This window comes from Pristiophorus japonicus, chromosome 14 (genome assembly GCF_044704955.1).
Source record: "Pristiophorus japonicus isolate sPriJap1 chromosome 14, sPriJap1.hap1, whole genome shotgun sequence".
Classification (NCBI taxonomy): Eukaryota; Metazoa; Chordata; class Chondrichthyes; family Pristiophoridae; genus Pristiophorus; species Pristiophorus japonicus.
This window is the reverse complement of record NC_091990.1, coordinates 131,425,391-131,444,848: the sequence shown is the minus strand read 5'-3', so window position 1 is coordinate 131,444,848 and position 19,458 is coordinate 131,425,391. Positions and strand designations below refer to the sequence as shown.

The 19,458-nt window shown below is 44.7% G+C and overlaps 1 protein-coding gene across 3 annotated transcripts in view; it reads right to left on the bottom strand.

The window, feature by feature from the left end:
- The window catches only part of kmt5b (lysine methyltransferase 5B), a 62,652-nt gene extending 43,194 nt beyond the window's left edge, over nt 1-19,458 (bottom strand). For 2 of the 3 annotated variants that reach the window (XM_070899617.1, XM_070899619.1), the window contains exon 1: nt 19,254-19,458. The gene's annotated coding sequence lies outside the window, so the exon portion shown is untranslated. Of the gene's footprint in view, nt 1-19,248 lie in introns of all 3 variants that reach the window. The other variant, XM_070899618.1, reaches the window with a different exon arrangement.

The following is a 19,458-nucleotide window of genomic DNA, read 5'->3' as shown; positions in this document are numbered from 1 at the left end:
AAGGCCTTACTGATGGGAGTCACAGATGAAGAAGATTTAACTCATGAAAGGGTGCAGGATGGCTATATTTTGGATAAGTTTGAGTTTTTGAAGGTTGATGTACGGAAGGCCAGCAAGAAGATATGCAGTCTGAAAGTGACAAAAGCATGGATAACGATTTAATTGGCAGATGGACTGTGGCAGAGCTGGAAATAGGTAATGTGGAAAGAAGCAGTCTTCATGAAAGATAAAGGCCTGGAATTTGTGGTCAGCAAAGAAGGGACGGCAATCGCCGCTGATCTTGATGAAACATAGAAACTAGGTGCAGGAGTAGGCCATTCGGCCCTTCGAGCCTGCACCACCATTCAATGAGTATGAAAGCTGCTCACAAAGATCTAGCGATCTCTGTGCCATGGGTTTCCCCTTTGCAGACCTTAAGTTTGAAAATGGTGCCAAAATATAGCGAATCAGCAGCGTTCAGCAACAGTGATGTCATCAAGCAGGCGAAGCAGCCAATCACACTGAAGCAAACCAGGAAGTAAAATACAGATGATAAATTTACTTTTTATAAATTTAACAGAGCTAAATAAAGATTGGGACACACACAAAAACACATTGTAATTCTTATCATTTTAATGGGAAAATTTGACATTCCACCAATATAAACTTAGCTTTCAGGGCCAAAAACAGTTGTTCAGCAGTAAGTACACTGTTAATAATCCAGTTACACCTCTTTTAACAAGGCTTTATGTTTGGGGGGGGGGGGGGGTTTCACAGCACTATTCCATCATAATAAGAGAAGTTTATATCAGTTCAACTAATTTGAATTGATTGCCTGCTCCAGGTTCCACAGTGCAGCCTGTGGCTAAGTGAAGAATCACCAACAGCAACTTCTGGATTTCCACATTTATCTGCGCGTGCGGTAATTCCAGAAGTTGCTGGCAGCTTCAGAGGAGTAATGACGGTGACGCTGATAGTTTACAGTCATCACCACAACAAGATCCTGGCTAAAATGTGAAATTTAAAGCTCAACTCTCAATCAAACAAGCTGCCAAGGCTTGAGAGAGTCTGGTTCAGTGGCAAGGAAGCAGAGCTTAATGACCAAGGCTGAAAACAATGGTAACAAAAATAATGATGCCTGCAAATCCATTTATTAATCCCTAACACCTTAAAAGCACAAACTGAAAATATTGTTATTACATCAGTTTATCAAAAACATATTTTAATTAAAAAATAGGCATCACTTAGTTGCATAGCACTGGCTCAGATGTCAGAAAGCTTTGCTTTTCATATGGGGGTCATCGATCTCTGGACAACCTGTCAGCTCCTGCAGCAAGTACGAATTTGCTGCAAATGTTCCGAGAGCTGGATGGATTTCTAGTTATGGAAGATATCGCAGCTTACAAAAAGTGTAGGCATTGGGAATCATGATGCTCAGTTGCACTATGATAGTATGGAGCAGGCTTGATGGATGAGATGGTCTCTACCCATTGTTCAAACTCTCCCTGGACTTCACTCCATTAAGTCACCGATTTTAAGTTGTACTGCTTCTCACTTTTCTGCTAGTATACTGAATCTGCTGGTTCACACTGCTAACACCCAAGGCAATTCCACTGGACCACTCTGCTGGCTGATGGTCAACTTTCCACTTATCCTCGGCCCGATGATTCCACTGAACAATCTTCTGCAGCACACATCATAATATTCTGCCCCTCCAATGGCTCCTGAATCCACTGCAGCTCCACAATTGTCTCCAAACCTGGACACTGGTACTTGGGCTGCTCAAAGTTGACTCCAAGGTGTCTACAAGTCAGCTTTAATCCACCACAAGATCCGACTTCTAACTTCGGATTCTTTCATGGCATCACTTTTAAGTCTCTGCATATGGCCAGAACATAGCTCATCAAATCTCTGCCATGCCTATATAACCTGAATTGCGTGTCTATTTGTGTGTACATAACAAAGCTCATTACTTCCATCTCCTTTTTTTCTCTCCCGTCACCTCCTCTTTCAGTCACCCAAATCATTTCTCCCCTCTTGGATACTTTCTACCACATCCCATCTCACTGCTACTCTGCCATACCACTCTCCTGCTGCCATCATGGGCTTGAATCCCACAGCTACCTTCTGTATCCCCAGAGCCACCTAATGCTACCACCTTACGAGAAACAAAACCAACCACCCCAGTCTCTTTTAAACACCGATTTTCCTATCCAGCATGCCCACGAGGAGTTAACTTCTTAAGCTTCTTTGTGTCCTGCTCAAAAACACCAGTGCCCCCTTGGATTCTGTCAGTGGCTAAACAATCACCTTCCCTTCGCATTTCAGCCATTTACAACTCAGATGAGGACAACTTTCTTCACTCAAGGGTTGTCAATCTTTGCAATTCTCTACCTCAGAGGGCAGTAGATGCTCAGTCGTTGAGTATGTTCAAGGCAGAGATTGATAGATTTTTGGAAACTGAGGAATCTCAGGGATGTGGGGATAATGTGGGAAGATGGAGTTGAGGTAGAAGATCAGGCATGATCTTATTGAATGACAGAGCAGGTTCGAAGGGCTGAATGGCCTACACCTGTTCCTATTTCTTATTTTCTTGTGTTCCAAACTTCAGATGTTACTATTAGTTAGCCCAATTTCAAGGAATTGTGGTTTGAAACATTACCACTGCCTGGGTACAGAGGCCAAGGCTTCCCCTCCAACCTTGCACAACCATTATGGACCCCAGAAACAAACAGGAATCTAGAAGCACCTCATCCATAGTTGCACTGAAGTTATCAACCATCCCATTGTTGTATATCACAAACCTCCCCCTCCCAATCTAGTGCAATAATTTGTGCTCAGTACAAATAAATCTCAATCCCAACATAACAGCATCTTTGCTGGCTAGGTTAGCTCCTCCACAACATCATATTCTTCCAGCAGCTAGCTGTCAAATTCTCTCATATCCAACTAGACCTGTTCTGGTACTTCACAACTAAGCACTCCTTTGACACCCAGCAACACTAGAGAACCCCCTTAGCCCGATTCAGACTCAAAGATGCAAAAACATACATCTCCGTCACCTCTGCAGATTGCAGAGAGCCTGAAGAGAAGCCAGGTACAAGATCCAGCTGCCAGCAAAAGCAAGAAACTATATAATTTAGCTTTCATAAATACCACAAGCAGCAAAATACAACTGAAAAACAGATCAAATAGAAAGACTTGAGCGTCTTCACGATCTCTGGACTTTCCAAAGCCAATGGAGTGCCTTGGTGGGCATTTCGGAGGATGTCAATGGAGGCACAGAGGGAAACAGTAGAATTATTTAAGAGGGAATCAAGTCTGGGATGGTGATAGGAGAGTAAGAAAGGTGATGAGTAGTGAAGAATTGGTGTTTGTGAGAGCAGAGTTCCCAAGAGTGGAGAAAAGGAGGCATGATGTCGGAAGGAGTAAAGGGAACAAAAAAGGGAAAAAATGAGCGAGAGAAAAGAAGAAATAGAAATGGTGGGCTCGGGTCCGGAGCAGCAGTTAAAACATGCACGCGACTTGATACTGGGAAACAAAGTTAAATAAATGTGGTTAAATGTTAATTCGAGAGCTCAGGGGGCAGAGAGGAGATAACATTAGAAATACTAGATTTAAAGTCAGAGGTCTGATAAAGTTGATGGTAGGGTGGATCAGCAACAAATTGATGTCCAGATGCTGAGATAGGTGAGCGAGACCAGAGGGGTAATGGTAGCTGACAATTTTCACAGTCATTACCACTGCAAAAACCAGGCCAATATGATTGGGCAGAGCCAACACTGTTTTATAAAAGGGAAATTGTGTTTGACAGTTTTTTTTGAGGTTGTAACTAGCAGGGTAAATAAGTGGGAAGCTAGTGGATGCACTCTATTTGGATTTTCAAAAAGCAGTCGACAAGGTGCCATACAAGGGGCCCAAGTTTCCACACGCGCCAAGAACGGCGCAGTCCCGGCCTGGACGCCCGTTTTTCGCGCCACAAAGTGCGCCTAAAAAAATCCTCGGTATTCTCCACCTCCCTGCAGGTCCTCTGGCCCTCGGCGCAGCGCAGCACGAGCTGTGGGGGGGCAGAGCGAGGTCCCTGCGCTGAAAACAGTGCCGGGACCTCTGCACATGCGTGCTACAGTGGGCACGCAAGTGCAGTAGCTCCAGGCGCCCGAAACTGTGTGGGAGGGGCCCGAAGCACACAGCCCCTAGCCCTGGCCGAATGGCCTCACTGGGGCTGCTTGAATAAGGCTCCTCCCACGGCCAGCTCCTGCTCCCCGCCCCCCCCGACCAGACCCGACACCCGCGCCCCCCCCCCCCCCCCGGACCCGACACCCGCTCCCCCCCCTCCCCGGACTGGACCCGGCCCGACTGCCGCTCCCCCCCCCACCCCACCCCCCCGACTCCCGCTCTGCACCCCCCCCCCCCCCCGACTGGACCCGACCCACGCTCCCGCCCCCCCCCGCACGGGATCCGACCTGACCTTTTCGCTCTCTCTCTCTCTACCCGAACCTCCCCGACCCGAACCGACCCAATGCCACCTACCTGTAAATCTGGTGCTGGGGATAGGCCCTGCCCGAAGTCTCGGGCCGGCCCGTTCAGCCTTCGGTCCCGAAAGGCCTGCCTGAAGCACTTTCACACAGGTAGGAAGATGGTTTATTTAATCTTTTCTTTGCTTATAAATGTTTATTCAGGTTGGATTTATTTGTATAATATTTGTATAAGTATAAATAAGGATTTATTATAGAATTTAATGACTTCCCTTCCCCGCCCCCCCCCCCCCCACCTCGTTCTGGACGCCTAATTTGTAACCTGCGCCTGATTTTTTAATGTGTAGAACAGGTTTTTTCAGTTCTACAAAAATCTTCACTTGCTCCATTCTAAGTTAGTTTGGAGTACGTTTTCACTGTGGAAACTTTGAAATCAGGCGTCAGTGGCCGGACACGCCCCCTTTTGAAGAAAAAATTCTGTTCCAAAGTGGAACTGTTCTACCTGACTAGAACTGCAGAAAAAAAAATGTGGAGAACTGCGATTTCTAAGATAGTCCGTTCTCCACCAGTTGCTCCTAAAAATCAGGCACAAATCATATGGAAACTTGGGCCCAAGAGGTTATTACACAAAATTAGGGCTCATAGGATAGGGGATAATATGGTGGAGCAAAGATTGAAGAATGGTTAACGAACGGAAAACAGAGAGTAGGAATAAAGTAGTCATTTTCAGGTTGACAGGCTGTAACTAGTGGGGTACCAAAAAGATCAGTACTTGGGTGTCAGCGGGAATGGTGGCATAGTGGTTATGTTACTGAACTAGTAATCCAAAGGCCAGGACTAATGAGCCAGAGACACGAGTTCAAATCCCACCATGGCAGCTGTAGAATTTGAATTCAGTTAATGAAACTATCGGATTGTCGTAAAACCCCATCTGTTTCACTTATAGGGAAGGAAATCTGCCATCCTTACCTAGTCTGGTCGATGTGTGATTCCAGACCCGCAATGTGGTTGACTCCTAACTGTCCTCTGAAATGGCCTAATAAGCCACTCAGTTGCAACAAACCGTTACAAGAAACAATAAGAATAAAGCCGGACGGATCAACCTCGGCACCAGCTTCGGAGACAACGGCACACCCATCGATCCTGCAAAGTCCTCCCCACTAACATATGGGAATTTATGCCGTCCCACAGACTAGTAAAGCAACAGCCTGACAGTCATATTAACAGAGTCATATTGTCAGTGCCCAAGACTCCTCCATCAGCAGGACAGACCCACCAGAGGTGGCAATACAGTGGTATACAATCAGATCCACGTGAAGTCTCATGGCATCAGGTCAAGCATGGGCAAGGAAACCTTCTGCTGATTACCACCTACTGCCCTCCCCCAGCTGATTAATCAGTACTCCTCCATGTTGAACACCACTTGGAAGAGCACTGAAGGTAGCAAGGGCATAGAATGTACTTTGAGTGGGGACTTCAATGTCGATCACCAAGAATGGTTCGGTAATTCCACTACTGACCGAGTCCTGAAGGACATAGCTGCCAGACTGGACCTGCAGCAGATGGTGAGAGAAGCAACAGGAGGGAAAAGCCTACTTAACCTTGTCCTCACCAATCTACCTGTCGCAGATGCATCAGTCCATGACAGCATTGGCAGCAGTGACCACCACAGTCCTTGGGGTGACAAAGTCCCATCGTCGCACTGAGGACATTCTCCCTTATGTGTGGCACTATCACCGTGCTAAATGGGACAGATTCAGAACAGATCTCGCAGCTCAAATCTGGGCATCCATGAGGCGCTGTGGGCCATCATCAGCAGAATTTTATTCCACGACAATCTGAGGTCTGCGGTCTGGACCGAGTGGTCCTGGCAGAACCCAAACTGAGCATTGGTGTACAGGTTATTGGTGAGTTACTGATGCCTGATAACACTGTCGATGACATCGCCGATGATTGAGAGTAGATTGAAGAGGTGGTAATTGCCAGATTGGATTTGTCCTGTTTTTTTGTGGAGAGGACATACCTGGCAAGTTTTCCACATTGTCGGGCAGATGCCAGTGTTGTCGCTATACTGGAACAGCTTGGCTAGAGACGAGGCTAGTTCTGGAGCACGTCTTCAGCATGACAGCCGGGATATTGGCCCGGCATATCCCTCAATCTACCATATCAAACCAGGCGACCAACCCTGGGTTCAATGAGGAGTGTATAAAAGGATGCTAAGAGCAACACCACACGTATCTAAAAGTGAGCTGCCAATCTGGGGAAGCTGCAACACTGGACTTATCATCATAGGCAATCCCTCGGAATCGAGGAAGACTTGCTTCCACTCTTAAAATGAGTCCTTAGGTGGTTGAACAGTCAAATGAGAGAGCCACCTCTCTGTCACAGGTGGAACAGATAGTCGTCGAGGGTAAGGAAGGGTGGGACAGGTTTGCCGCACGCTCTTTCTGCTGCCTGCGCTTGATTTCTGCATGCTCTCGGCGATGAGACTCGAGGTGCTCAGCGCCCTCCCGGATGCACTTCCTCCACTTAGGGCGGTCTTTGGCCGTGGACTCCTAGGTGTCAGGAGGAGGCCGAGATAGATCATCCACTCGGCATTTCTGGTTGAAGATAGTTGCAAACGCTTCAGCCTTGTCTTTTGCACTTGTGTGCTGGGCTCCCATCATTGAGGATCGGGATGTCCATGGAACCTCCTGTTCCTGTCAGTTGTTCAATGATCCAACCACTGCCCCAACAGCATTACCATCGCCGAATCCCCCATCAACATCCTGGGGTGGGGGCACCATTGACCAGAAACTTAACTGGACCAGCCACATAAATACTGTGGCTACAAGAGCAGGTTAAAGGCTGAGCAGTCTGGTGCCGAGTGTCTCACCTCCTAACTCGCCAAAGACTTTCCACCACCTACAAAGCACAAGTCAGGAGGAGTGTGATGGAATACTCTCCACTTGCCTGGATGAGTGCAGCTCCAACAACACTGAAGGAGCAGGACAAAGCAGCCCGCTTGATTGGCACCCCATCCACCACCTTAAACATTCATTCTCTCCACCACCAGCGCACTGTGGCTGCAGTGTGTACCATCTACAAGATGCACTGCAGCATCACACCATCCTGACGTGGAAATATATTAGCGTTCCTTCGTAGTCGCTGGGTCCTAATCCTAGAACTCTTTCAACAGCACAATAGGAGTACTTTCACCACAAGGACTGCAACTGTTCAAAGCGGCAGCTCACCACCACCTTCTCAGCACCTTAGGGATGCGCAATAAATGCTGGCCTTGCCAGCAATGGCAACATCCCATGAACGAATTTTTAAAAAAGCGATTTACCATCTATATCAATGACTTAGATCAGGGGACCAAGTGTAATGTATCCAAGCTTGCTGACAATACAAAGTTAAAACATAAGAACTAGGAGCGGGAGTAGGCCATATGGCCACTCGAGCCTGCTCCGCCATTTAATAAAATCATGGCTGATTTGATCATGGACTCAGCTCCACTTCCCGGCCCACTCCCCATCACCCTTTATTCCCTTAATCACTCAAAAATCTATCTCCACCTTAAATATATTCAATGACCCAGCTTCCACAGCTCGCTGGGACAGAGAATTCAATACACCCACAACTGTCAGAGAAGAAATTCCTCCTCATCTCAGTTTTAAATGGGCAGCCCCTTATTCTGAGACTATGTCCCCTAGTTTTAGTTTCCCCTATGAGTGGAAATATCCTCTCTGCATCCACCTTGTCGAGCCTCCTCATTATCTTTTATGTTTTGACAAGATCACCTCTAATTCTTCTGAACTCCAATGAGTATGGGCCCAACCTATCTTTATAAGTCAACCCCCTCATCTCCAAAATCAACTAGTGACCCTTCTCTGAACAGCCTCCAATGCAAGTATATCCTTCCTTAAATACAGAGACCAAAACTGTATGCAGTACTCTAGGTGTGGCCTCACCAATACCCTGTACATTTGTAGCAGGACTTCTCTGCTTTTATACTCTATCCCCTTGCAATAAAGGCCAACATTCCATTTGCCTTCCTGATTACTTGCTGTACTTACATACCAACTGAGTGTTTCATGCACAAGGTCCCCCAGGTCCGTCTGTACTGCAGCACTTTCATAATTTAAATGGAGAAAAATTGCAATTTGCTTTTCTATTTTTTCTGCCAAAGTGGATAACCTCACATTTTCCCACATTATACTCCATCTGCCAAATTTTTGCCCACTCACTTAGCCTGTCTATATCCCTTTGCAGATTGTGCGTGTCCTCCTCACAATTTGCTTTCCTATCCGTCCTTATATCATCAGAAAACTTGGCTACATTATATCCAAGTCATTAATATAGATTGTAAATAGTTGAGGCCCCAGCACCAATCCCTGCGGCACCCCACTAGTTATTGTTTGCCAACCGGAAAGTGACCCATTCATCCAGACTCTCTGTTTTCTGTTAGTTTGCCAATCCTCTATCCATGCTAATATATTACCCCCAACCCATGAGCTCTTATCTTGTGCAGTAACCCTTGATGTGGCACCTTATCGAATGCCTTCTGGAAATCCAAATACACATCCATTGGTACCCCCTTATCCACCTGACTCATTACATCCTCAAAGAACTCCAGCAAATTTGTCAAACATGATTTCTCTTTCATAAAACCATGCTGACTCTGCTTGATTGAATCATGCCTTTCCAAATGTCCTGTTTCCTTAATAATGGACTCCAGCATTTTCCCAACGACAGATGTTAGGCTAACTGGTCTATAGTTTCCTGCTTTTTGTCTGCCTCCTTTATTTTTTAAATGGGCCGTTACATTTGCGGTTTTCCAATCCCCTGGGACCGCCCCAGAATCCAGGGAATCTTGGTAGATTACAACAAATGCATCCACTATCTCTGCAGTCACTTCTTTTAAGTCCCTAGGATGTGAGCTATCAGGTCCAAGGGACTTGTCCGCCTTTAGGTCCCATTATTTTACCGATTACTACAGGTACTTCTTTAGTGATAGGGATTGTATTAAGGTAGGAAAGTATGCTGTCAGGTCGACGCAGAGGCTGCAAAGGGATAGCGACAGCCCAGTTCTGATCAAAGATCACCTACCCGAAATGTTAAATCTGTTTCTCTTTCCACAGATACTGCCCGACCTGCTGAGTATTTCCAGCATTTTCTGTTTTTATTTCAGATTTCCAGCATCCGTCATATTTTGTTTTTGTGAAGTTATCCATTTTGATAGAAAAAGTAGAGAAGCAGGAAATTTAAAAAATGTTTTTTTTTTAAAAAAGGTGAGATTGCAAAATGTTGGTACTCAGGTGGAGGATTTTTTCCCTAGCTGGAGAGTCTGGAATTAGGGGTCACATTATCAGAAGAAGGAGTCGGCCATTAAGGACTGAGTTGAGGAGAAATTTCTTCACTCAGTCTTGCATCTTTGGAATTCTCTACCCCAGAAAGCCGAGAGTGCTCAGTCATTGAGTATATTCAAGACAGAGATTGATAGGTTTTTGGATACCAAGGGAATCAAGGAATATGTGGATAGTGCAGGAAGGTAGATCTGCCATGATCTTATTGAATGGCAGGACATGCTCGAAAGGCCGAATGGCCTACTCCTGCTCTTACTACTTATGTCCTTATGTTCCTCACAGTTTTAAAAGACTTCTCAGGATACATCTCTTTAACCAAGCTTTTGGTCACTTCTTCTAACCCTCACATGAAAGTGCAATGCCCTTTTCTCTTCCATGAAGCACCTTGGGACAGTTTCTCCAGTTTTCTACATTAAACTGTGCTACATAAATGCAAGTTGTTGCTGTTCCCCAGGTATCACAAGAGCAACATACGCCATAAATAAAGCAGTGATGAGTAACACAATCTCATCAACCAGATTATTCTACAACAAAGATGTTTTATTGAATACACAACAGAAACTCCAGTAGTAAGACATCTAACATACATTTTATATTTTCAGAAATTCTCTATTTCCTTTTCTGTTGTCAGGATAGAGACCATATTCCTGTCAATTGCACCCCCACGTCAACGCTCTACTGCACCTATCTCATGGCACACCAATTGTTATTTATAACCACACATCCTCATCATGACAGGATAGTTGCACATTCATAAACAGAAACAAAGTGAAAGGGGAATTTTTTACAGTCATGATTTATATATTTCTCGAAGTAATAGATGATTGAAAATGGATGAAACTTATAAGGGGAGGTTCTCCAAATTATTTGTGGGGGGTTTGTTCCAAATGCAGACACAGCAAACGGAGGACCATAGGTCATTCATTTATTGTTTATGGAACCTGGCTGTGCACAATTTCAGTGTAATTTTTTCATTATACTCGAGTCAAGATTTGGAGTTAGAGGACATACACAAATCCAGCTGGCAATTTTTTTTTAAGCTGGAAAATGATACTGCTGTCCTCAACATTAATATTTGTCCTCAACATTTGGTATTTTGCTTAACATAACCATACACTGCAATTCAATGTTTATACAGGTTGAGCCTCGGAACCGAGGCCATTCCGGAATCCAGGTATTTCCGGATTTTGGAACGTCTTTGTCTGGGTCGAGATAGGTGGGGTCGAGCAGCTGAGTGAGGTAAGGGGGAAGAGGGGGCCGGGGGGAGGTCAGGGCGCCGAGGACCGGGGCGAGTGAAGTCATGGCGGGCAAAGTCGGGCCAGAGGCGGGGGGAAAAGAGTCCGGATTTCGGAACATTTTCCAGTTTCCAGATGACCCCTCCACGGATCGACCCGGTGTCCGGATTTCGGACGTGCAACCTGTACTGTAATTTCATATCATTAACTTTATTGAGAACAAGAGATTCATTGCATTACTGTACAGTCGAAGAAACCACTTCAAAAAAACAATAATTATAAACAAATCGTCATTGCAAGGGCACAAACTCATATGTCAAAGACTTATATCTTGTTAACAATTTGATTCAACAGATCCTCCAATTCTCAGCTGCTGCTAAAAATATTTTTATTCAAACATGTTTATGAAAAAGCTACGAACCTCCGATGGCTAATAGTACAACCCATCAACTTTCAAATACACACCTGTTGGTTACTGTACTTAAACAATGGGAACTAAAGTAAAATTAAATGACCTGTTTTCATGGCCATTGCTTTGAATAAAGGTATTCATTACTGCAAAGCCATCACAGCTCATTTAACTGGTTAAAAAAAAGAGAAAAAAACATGAGTAAGCCATTCAGCCAGAGCCTAGCCCACCAGTCAATGAGATCACGGCTGATCTGTAGCTTAGCTTCATCCACCAGCCTTGGCGCCATATCCTTTTCTACCCTTGGCTCGCAATAATCTATCGATCGCAGCTTTCAAATTATTAATTGAGTGAGCATCTTCTGCTTTTCATAGTATACAGATATAGTGTAAGCAATCATGGCACTGAATTTGCACACAGCAAGGTCCATAAATAGCAAATGAAAAGAAAGAAAAACCATGCTGCATTTCTGGTGGTTGAAGGAGAAAAGTTTGCCAGGTAACTGGGAGAATTCACTCTCTTTTTTGAATAATGTCCAGAATTTTGAAAATAATGTCAGAGATAGTAGATGCACTGATATTAATTAATCTTCCAAAATTCCCTAGATTCTAAAAGTCTCCAAAGATTGAAAGGGAGCAAACATAACCCCACTGTTTAAGAAACAGGGAAAGAGAAAAAAAGTGGGAAATTTTCGACCAGTTAGTCCGACATCAGAAGTAGGCAAAATGCTAGAATCTATTATTAGGAACATAGTAACAGGGCACTTAGAAAATCGTAACATGATTAGGCAGAGTCAACATGGATTTATAAAAAGGGAAATAGTGTTTGACAAATCTGTTTGAAATTTTTGAAGATGTAATGAGTAGAATGGATAAGGGGGAACCAATGGATGTAGTGTATTTGCATTTTCAAAAATCATTCGATAAAGTGCCACAAAACATAGAAACATAGAAAATAGGTGCAGGAGTAGGCCATTCGGCCCTTCAAGCCTGCACCGCCATTCAATGAGTTCATGGCTGAACATGCAACTTCAGTACCCTATTCCTGCTTTCTCGCCATACCCCTTGATTCCCCTAGTAGTAAGGACTACATCTAACTCCTTTTTGAATATATTTAGTGAATTGGCCTCAACAACTTTCTGTGGTACAGAATTCCACAGGTTCACCACTCTCTGGGTGAAGAAGTTTCTCCTCATCTCGGTCCTAAATGACTTACCTCTTATCCTTAGACTGTGACCCCTGGTTCTGGACCTCCCCAACATTGGGAACATTCTTCCTGCATCTAACCTGTCTAAACCCATCAGAATTTTAAACGTTTCTATGAGATCCCCTCTCATTCTTCTGAACTCCAGTGAATACAAGCCCAGTTGATCCAGTCTTTCTTGATATGTCAGTCCCGCCATCCCGGGAATCAGTCTGGTGAACCTTTGCTGCACTCCCTCAATAGCAAGAATGTCCTTCCTCAAGTTAGGGGACCAAAACTGTACACAATACTCCAAGTGTGGCCTCACCAAGGCCCTGTACAACTGTAGTAACACCTCCCTGCCCCTGTACTCAAATCCCCTCGCTATGAAGGCCAACATGCCATTTGCTTTCTTAACCGCCTGCTGTACCTGCATGCCAACCTTCAATGACTGATGTACCATGACACCCAGGTCTCGTTGCATCTCCCCTTTTCCTAATCTGTCACCATTCAGATAATAGTCTGTCTCTCTGTTTTTAACCACCAAAGTGGATAACCTCACATTTATCCACATTATACTTCATCTGCCATGCATTTGTCCACTCACCTAACCTATCCACGTCACTCTGCAGCCTCATAGCATCCTCCTCGCAGCTCACACTGCCACCCAACTTAGTGTCATCCGCAAATTTGGAGATACTACATTTAATCCCCTCGTCTAAATCATTAATGTACAATGTAAACAGCTGGGGCCCCAGCACAGAACCTTGCGGTACCCCACTAGTCACTGCCTGCCATTCTGAAAAGTACCCATTTACTCCTACTCTTTGCTTCCTGTCTGCCAACCAGTTCTCAATCCACGTCAGCACACTGCCCCCAATCCCATGTGCTTTAACTTTGCACATTAATTTCTTGTGTGGGACCTTGTCGAAAGCCTTCTGAAAGTCCAAATACACATCAACTGGTTCTCCCTTGTCCACTCTACTGGAAACATCCTCAAAAAATTCCAGAAGATTTGTCAAGCATGATTTTCCTTTTACAAATCCATACTGACTTGGACCTATCATGTCACCTCTTTCCAAATGCGCTGCTATGACATCCTTAATAATTGATTCCATCATTTTACCCACTACCGATGTCAGGTGTTATTACACAAAATTAGGACATGGGATTGGGGGTAATATATTAGCATGGATTGAGGATTATTGGTTAATGGACAGAAAACAGAGTAGGAATAAACAGGACTTTTTTGGGTTGGCAGGCTGCAACTGGTGGCGTACCACAAGGATCAGTGCTTGTGCCTCAGCTTTTTACAATCTGTATTAATTACTTAAATAAAGGGACTGAGTGTAGCGTATCCAAGTTTGCTGATGATACAAAGTTAGGTGGGAAAGTAACCTGTGAGGAGGACGCAAAGAGGCTGCAGAGAGATACAGAAAGGTTAACTGAGTGCGCAAGAACATGGCAAATGGAATACAATGTGGGGAAGTGTGAAGTTATCCACTTTTGTAGGAAAAACAAAAAAGCAGAATATGTTTTGAATAATGAGAGATTGGGAAATATTTTAATTCAGAGGGACCTGGGTGTCCTTGTACATGAATCACAAAGTTAACACACAGGTACAGCAGGTAATTAGGAAAGCAAATGGTATGTTATAAAGGGATTAGAGTACAAGAGTAAAGAAGTCTTACTACAATTATACAGGGCCAATTGGGTGAGGTCACACCTGGAGTACTGTGCACAGTTCAGGTCTCCTTACCTAAGGAAAGACATACTTGCCTTAGAGGGAGTGCAACGAAATATCATTAGACTGGTTCCTGGGATGAGGAGATTGCCCGACGAGGAAAAATTGAATAGACTGGGCCTATATTCCCTAAAGTTTAGAAGAATGAGAGGCGATCTCATTGAAACATAAAAAATTCTTGAGGGGCTTGATAAGGTTAATGCTGTGAAAATGTTTCCTCTGGCTGAGGAATCTAGAACATGGGGTCACAGTCTCAGAATAAGGGGCCAGCCATTTAGGACTGAGTTGAGGAGAAATTTCTTCACTCAGAATGGTGAATCTTTGGAATTCTCTACCCCAGAGAGCTGTGGATGCTCAGTACTTGAGTATATTCAAGACAGAGGTCGATAATTTGGGGGGAATTAAGGGATATGGAGATGGTGGGGGGAGGTGGAGTTGAGGTAGAAGATTGGCCATCATCATCATAGGCAGTCCCTCGGAATCGAGGTAGACTTGCTTCCACTCTTAACATGAGTTCTTAGGTGGCTGTACAATCCAATACGAGAACCACAGTCTCTGTCAGAGGTGGGACAGATAGTCGTTGAGGGAAGGGGTGGGTGGGACAGGTTTGCCACACGCTTTTTCCATTGCCTGCACTTGATTTCTGCATGCTCTCGGCGACAAGACTCGAGGAGCTCAGCGCCCTCCCGGATGCACTCTCTACACTTAGGGCAGTCTTTGGCCAGGGACTCCCAGTTGTCACTGTCGCACTTTATCAGGGAGGCTTTGAGGGTGTCCTTGTAACATTTCCGCTGCCCACCTTTGGCTCGTTTGCCGTGATGGAGCTCCGAAGTAGAGCACTTGCTTTGGGAGTCTCGTGTCTGGCATGCGAACTATGTGGCCTGCCCAGCGGAGCTGATCAAGTGTGGTCAGTGCTTCAATGCTGGGGATGTTGGCCTGGTCGAGGATGCCAACGTTGGTGCTTCTATCCTTCCAGGGGGTTTGTAGGATCTTGCGGAGACATCGTTGGTGGTATTTCTCCAGCGACTTGGTGTTTACTGTACATGGTCCATGTTTCTGAGCCATACAGGAGGGCCTGGTCTTCAAACACTCTTTTCCTCAGGCGGCCAAAGGCTGCACTGGAGGCGGTGTTGGATCTGGTCGTAAATGCCTGCTCTTGTTGATAGGTGGCTCCCGAGATAAGGCAAGTGGTCCACGTTGTCCAGGGCCGTGTGTGGATCTTGATGACTGGGGGGGCAGTGCTGTGCGGCGAGGACAGGCTGGTGGAGGACCTTTGTCTTACTGATGTTTAGCGTAAGGCCCATGCTTTCGTGCGTCTCAGTAAATACGCCGACTGTGTCCTGGAGTTCAGCCTGTGTGCGTGCACAGACGCAGGCGTCGTCAGTGTCCTGTAGCTCGACGACAGAGATTGGGGTGGTCTTGGACCTGGCCTGGAGACGGCAAGGGTTGAACAGGTTACCACTGGTTCTGTAGTTTAGTTCGAGTCCAGCGAGGAGCTTGTCGACTGTGAGGTGGAGCATGGCAGCGAGGAAGATTGAGAAGAGGGCTGGAGCAATGACGCAGCCCTGCTTGACCTCGTCCGGACGTGGATTGGGTCTTGTTGAATGGCAGAGCAGGCTCAAACGGCCAAATAGCCTACTCCAGCTCCTATTACTTATGTTCTTATGGAATCTTTTACATTCACCTAAGCAGACAGACTGAGCCTTGGTTTAACAACTTATTTGCAATTCAGCACCACTAATAATACAGCTGGCCCTCAGTCTGGTAAACTAAGTCTCATCCTCTATTATGTGATCGTCCATATTGGAGGTTTGAACCCACAACCTTCTTACTCACGAGGCGGGTGCTGCCAATTGAGCTAAGCCAACATTCTACTTTGAAAGTCTAAAGATTGAGGAGCTTATATTTTGAATACCAGCTGAACAATTTGCATCCTTCCCCAACTACTGCATGCAGCAAATGTTTTAGCTGTTCATAATCACTAGCCGACTCAACATAAGCAAATGGCATTTAGGAGCCATCCAAAATGACAACTACTGTACATCAAATTTTCCAGAATGATACCTATATAATATACTCAAACACCCTCTGGAGATAGCTCATAAAACTGACATCACCTTATTAAAGAAAAAGACATGCATTTATATAGCGCCTTTCATCTATATAGCTCAGGACATCCCAAAGTGCTTATCATCAACAACTATTTATATAGCACCTTTAACGTAGCGAAACGTCCCAAGGCGCTTCACAGGAGTATTATGCGATAAAAATTTGACACCAAGCCACAAAAGTAGAAATTAGTGCAGGTGACCAAAAGATTGGTCAAAGAGGTATGTTTTGAGGAGCGTCTTGAAGGAGGAAAGAGAGGTAGAAAGGCTGAGGGGTTTAGTGAGGGAATTCCAGAGCTTGGGGCCTTGGCAACAGAAGGCACGTCACCAATGGTTGAGCGATTATAATCAGGGATGCTCAGGAGAGCAGAATTAGAGGAGCGCAGACATCTCGGGGCGTTGTGGGGCTGAAGGAGATTACAGAGATAGGGAGGAGCGAGGCCATGGAGGGATTTGAAAATACAGCCAATTAAATATTTTTGAGGAGTGATTACTGTTGCAATGTAGGAAATGTGGTAGCCAATTTGATCTCAACAAGCTCCCACAAAAGCAATCTATTTTAGTGATGTTGGTTGAGGAATAAATGTTGGCCAAGGCACCAGGAGAACTCCTGCTCTTCTTCAAATAGTGCAAGAGGGCAGACGCTCCTCAACACGTCATCAACAAGCAGCGTGCGGTGTGGGAAAACTGCGGGAGTGATGGAGAGAGGCAGACACACACAGACTGGACGAAAGTCGAAAGAAGGGCCGCAGGCCAAGATCACACAGGACCAACGAGCAGCGGGGGCGTGCGGTGTGGAGCGGCAGTAGGCAGCAGAAAGACAAGGGCGAGGCATTTGTATCAAAAGCCAGGACACCTCTATCTTGCAGATGGGACCACCAACAGTGCAGCACTCATTTAGTATTGCACTGGAGCGTCAGCCTCGATTATGTGCACAAGTCTTTGGAATGGGGCTTAAACCTACAACCTTCTGACTCGGGAGAGATTGCTACCACTGAGCCAAGGCAACACATTTTCCCAGTTCTCAAAAAGACAGAAATGTTCAGATGAAGGCGGCTATTTGGTCCATCATTGCTCACTGGTCCATCACCACTCATCAATCGAGAAGAATCCAAATAGCACCCTCTCATCACATCATTCAACTGTTCCTACAATTTAGTTTGCAGCCGTGATCCAGATTTTGTACAGTTTGCTCTCTTATGTACAAGGTCGCCCTCTTTCAAGGGTGAAAAACTCATGTTTCTCAAGTCTTTGCTCATAATCAAATCCTCTGACACTGAAACAGTCTTGTAGCATTCCTTTGCATTGCCTTCAGGGTTCAAGACAGGACACAATACTCAAACTCTGGTCTGACCAAACACCATTAAGTTTAAGACTTTCTCAGGCTTGAACTATACTATTTATATCATTTCTGATGTTACATATTAATTCAAACTGGTGTAAAATGCATTAAAACACAATACACCATACTCTGCATACATGTTTATTTCATTTTCGCAAAAATTACACTTCAGAACCAACTGAAGCCATTAATCGTTGAAAAAATGTTTCACCTCTTGGTTATGCACTTATATATCATATACACATTCAAATTAATTTAGAAGTTGGTTACACACACACAAAATAAATGGAAGTTCCCCTTCAACTATTTTGTAAAATCAAATGCCCCCTTTTGACAAAGGCACTAGAAGCCACAAATTAACAATTTAAAACTGTAACGAATCCGCTTCAAGAATTAGTTTGATCTTCCAGATATCCCAGTTATAAAATTAGGGATAGGAGACTGTATCCTGCATCCCACATAAATTCCAATCATAGCAATAGTTCCAAGAAAATAACCATAGTTACGGGGAAATTATCTCCAACACTACTGCAGAAGAATACAAAAACCCCTCGGAAACATTGCTCTATTGCATAAATATACGAACAGATCAGACTCCGCACAGAATTGCTGACTACACAGTACCATGCCGGTTCTGTTACTATAGTAGATTTCTTACCCTTGACCTCAATACGAAACACAGACGTAACAAGATTGAGAGTTCGCAGTTGTTGTCCCTGCGATATCTCACTGCCCCCTTACGACTGAAAGCGAAAGGAAACCTCAGCAACAATCCTAAAGCTAGTTTCTGGACACTTTGCAGCAAGTCGAAAGAAAGACAGAGGGAATTAAAACCCTCACAACCACCGCTTACAGGCAAACGCCACGTTACACACAACAAATATATTTTTTTCTAAAAAGACTCGAACTTAGACTGAGTTACTAACATTTAATCCTATTTCCCCCAAATGATAACATTTCCTTTCTCCTCCACCTGGCGGCGCGTGTGATTCTTTAAAATTGGTTAGTCTCTTTAAATCAAGATATATATATATATATAAAAAAAGAGATTGTAGAAATTTAAACTTACACCTGTCAATAAAACGCAAAAAACACACACGGCAAGAAGAAAAAATTAGGTCTACAAAAAGTTACTGTAAAAACAAATTGCAGTTAAAGCAGACGAATGAAAGTGAAGTTAAAACCGGTTCCATTTTGTGTGACTTACAGAGAGAGAAAAAATAAAATATTTTTTTTTCAGGCCAAAAGCAAAGCCTCGCCTAAAACTCATCTCCAACACACTGGCTGCCAGCTCCCCTCTCCTCTCCGCCCCGCCACTCGGTCGTTAAAACCCAATTTTCAATGTTCACAAGAACAAAAAGTAGTGAGAATTATTTTTTTTTGAAAAAAAACACACACACACAAACCCGGCCACCATTTCTCACACCTTACCCAACTTGTCTGCTTTCTGCGACCAGAGGGGGCGAACACAAGAAAAAACGCCGGGTCGTCCTTTCGCTTTCTCAAAAAAAATTTAAACTCCTATTTTCCTCAGGACGAGCCGGGAATCTCCGTCCAAATCCGTGGGACAATTTCTAGAAAATTAACATTATAATTCAACATGGCGGCGGCCGGCAGGCTGACAGCGGCTCCCGCA